The following is a 3,811-nucleotide window of genomic DNA, read 5'->3' as shown; positions in this document are numbered from 1 at the left end:
ATTCTCCTTTATGGCTGAGTAATATTCCTTGGCATACCTTGGAAATACTGCAGTTTCAGTTCCAGACCACTGCAATAAAGTGAACATCACAATAAAGTGAGTCAAATGAATTTTTTTGGTTTCCAGTCCATATAAAAACTATTTTTATACTTTAGACTATTAAGTGTACAATATCATTATGTCTAAAAAAATGTGCATACCTTAATTAAAAATAATTTACGGCTAAAAAATGCTAACCATCATTTGAGATTTCAGCAAGTCATAATTATTGATCATAGATCACCATAACAAATATAATAATGAAAAAGTTTGAAATATTACAAGAATTACCAAAACGTAACACAGACATGGAGTGAGAAAATACTATTGGCAAAATGGTGCTGATAGACTTGCTCAAGGCAGGGTTACCATAAACCTTCAATCTGTGGAAAAGGCAGTATCTGCAAAGCGCAGTAAAGTGAGCACAGTAAAATGAGATATGTCTAATAAATGAGGTGTGTTTGTGTGTGTGTGTGTGTGTACATATCCATATGTATATATGCACACATACATATATACACATGTATACATATATCATTTTTATTCATTTATCAATGGATTCTTAGGTTACTTTTCTATCCTGGCTGTTGTAAATAATGCTCCAATGTACATATATCTTTTTGAACTGATGTTTTTGTTTTCTTTGGATAAATATCCAAAAGTGGAATTGCTTGTTCATACGGTAGTCTATTTTTAATTTTGAGGAGCCTCCATACTGTTTTCCATAATGACTGTACAAATTTACATTCCTTCCAACAGTACTCAAGGATTCCCTTTTCTTTATATTCTCGCCAACACTGGTTATTTTTGTCTTTTTGTTAATAGCTAATCTGACAAGTATGAACTAAAATCTCATTATAGCTTTGATTTACATTTCTCTGATAATTAGTGATGTTGAGCATCTTTTCATATACCTATTGGCCATCTCTGTGTCTTTTTTGGAAAAATGTCTATTCAAGTTCTCTGCCCATTTTTAAATTTTTTTATATTAAGTAGTATAAATTCTTTATGTATTTTGGATATTAGCCCCTTATTGGATATATGGTTTCCAAATATCATCTCCCATTCATTTGATTGCCTTTTTGTTTTGTTAGTGAGTATTTGTCTTTCTCTGTCTGACTCATTTCACTTAGCATAATGCCCTCAAAGTCCATCCATCTTGTTGCAAATGACAGGATTTCCTTCTTTTTAATGGCTGCATAATATTCCATCGTGTATGTACATATACACCATAATTTCTTTATCCACTTATTCACTGATAGATGCCTAGGTTGTTTCAATTTTTGGCTATTATAAATAATGCTGCTATGAACATGGGGGTGCAGACATCTTTTCAACGTAGTGTTTTCATTTCCTTTGGATGTATTTCCAGAAGTGGAATTGCTGGATAGTATGGAGTTCAATTTTTTTTTTTTTTGTGAGGAATTTGAGGGTCTTTTTAATGTTCTATTTGGACAAATTTTCTTCCCTTTTCAATATTGGTAACACATTCATCCTTATTTTTTTTTTTACTAAAAGTATGTGGGTTTGTTTTATTGTTGTTGTTATATAAAAATACATGTGAATGGTTAAAGAAAAAAAGATGTAAGTTACCCCAATTAAAAAAAAATACATGCCAGTCATCATTAAGCTGTTGGTAATTTCTCTGAGTGTTTTCTACAGATGAATAGAAAGTATGGCTTATAAAGTTTTTAATAGAAATTCTGTATTATAGGAATTCAGTCAGTGTAGCAATTAATTGTGCAACATCTACTTTTTTAAAAATATTTTTACATTGCCTTGCAGGTTTGGATTTAATAACTTGTGGAAGTGGAGCTAATTGAGTGTTTCTTTTATAAGGCTGTGCTGTGGTTGGATTTATGTAGGAACTTCAAGATCTCTGCTCTAGATTCTATATTCATAAATCAAAAAGAAATTAACTGTATTTTTGTATTATCTAGTGACTAACTTGAGGGAGGGTGAGGTGAAGAAGTAATACTCTGCCTAATACCTCATCCTTCCTGTGTAGATCATCAAGGCTCAAGCTCATACCAAATATGGTGACCTGAAATTTTGCAGAGGAGAAAAGACAGACTGCTTCAATGTCAAAGTTTCTGACAAAGTTTTCTTATATTGCCATGTGTCCAGGTTCTTTTCATATGTAATAGTGACAAGTTTTATTGTATAGTGAAACATGCGTATTGAAATATCTAAGAAAGTTTATTTGTTGACCACTCTTTTCTAATTTTATTATTTACATTTAAATTACAAAGCAATAATGGATGAATGACATTTATTATTTTAGGGAGCTACTACTTGACCTCTAACACAGATTATAGAAGTCTTACTAAGCAGGAGAACACAGCTTTAGATGAGGACTCAGAAACTGTTCCCTAACTCCATAATATTGAATAGAAATGGCTAATAGAGGGTATTTAAAAATTTTTGATTCATGAAAAAATTCAGGCCTTTGAAAATCTATATTTAGAAGTCATAAATATAAATGAATATATAAATCCAATACCAATGTCCTAGCACAGGCTGCTATAACAAAATGCCATGGATTAGATGTCTTAAATAACAGACATTTATTTCTCACAGTTCTGGATGGAGTCTGAGGTCATAATGCCAGCATCATTAGAGTAGGGTGAAGACTCCCTTCCTGGCTTGCAGATGGCTGCTTTCTTGCTGTATTCTCAAATGGTAGGGACGTAGAAAAGAGAAGAAAGAGTGTAGACTCTCTAGTCTCTTCTTATGTGGGCACTAATCCCATCATGAGGACTGTACCCTCATGACCTCATCTGAGCTTTATTGCCTTCCAAAGGCCCCACCTCCAAATACCATCACATTGGGAGTTGGGACTTCAATATGTGAATTTTGGGGAAACACATTCAGTCATTAACTACCAGAAATTGTACTCAAAATATAATTCTTCCATTCATTACGTGTAAATTATCATGGGTAAAAACTTAAATGGCCTTGAGCATGGGACCTGAACCTGTTGGATTACAGCAGGTTGGAAGCCTGGCTGAGAGTGTCAGGATACCTCAGGCCCCGGGTGCTTCTGCAACAGTGTCTGCACACCTAGCTGCAAGTAAACCCTGCTAAGGGGTCACCAAGGCCCAGTGGTGGAGGTTCAGAGAGATTTAGTGATCTATGTGTGTTTTTTCAGCAAGGGAGCTAATAAAGAACTTCTTCCCAAAATGGTTAGTACATTGTTAAATATGAAATTAAGGGAAAAGGAAATGGCAAGCATATATTAGGTCTACCTGACAATGTTCTTATCATCCCTCAAGCCACCCCCGGGAGGGGAGAGTAAAAGGAAGAAACATGCAGTATCACTCTAACTCTGGAAAAGAGGGGTTAGAACTTTATTCCCAATTTGTGACTCTATGTGAAAAAGAATTCGCTGCTAACAGCAAGAGCGCCGAAGCTGGGGTTGTGGAGGAACATGGTATTTACAGGAACAGGCAGGTATTAAAACTGGATACCAGTGGACCATACACACACCTAATTGAGTTTTTTGTTTGTTTTGTGTTTTTTTATTATGTTAATCACCACACATTACATCATTAGTTTTTGATGTAGTGTTCCATGATTCGTTGTTTGTGCATAACACCCAGCGCTCCACGCAGAACGTGCCCTCTTTAATACCCATCACCAGGCTAACCCATCCCCCCACACCCCTCCCCTCTAGAACCCTCAGTTTGTTTCTCAGAGTCCATAGTCTCTCATGGTTTGTCTCCCCCTCTGATTTACTCCCATTCATTCTTCCCCTCCTGCTATCTTCTTC

At 35.2% G+C, this 3,811-nt stretch overlaps 1 pseudogene; it reads left to right on the top strand.

Moving 5' to 3' along the window:
* The first annotated feature begins 3,003 nt into the window (after positions 1-3,003).
* On the top strand, positions 3,004-3,594 carry LOC112835493 (D-aminoacyl-tRNA deacylase 2 pseudogene; annotated as a pseudogene).
* Positions 3,595-3,811: the final 217 nt, after the last annotated feature.

Source organism: Callorhinus ursinus, unplaced genomic scaffold (assembly GCF_003265705.2).
Source record: "Callorhinus ursinus isolate GAN/ISIS: 27379988/994484 unplaced genomic scaffold, GSC_fseal_2.0 scaffold4, whole genome shotgun sequence".
Taxonomy (NCBI): Eukaryota; Metazoa; Chordata; class Mammalia; order Carnivora; family Otariidae; genus Callorhinus; species Callorhinus ursinus.
The sequence above is the reverse complement of the archived record's forward strand: the minus strand, read 5'-3'. Positions and strand labels throughout refer to the sequence as shown.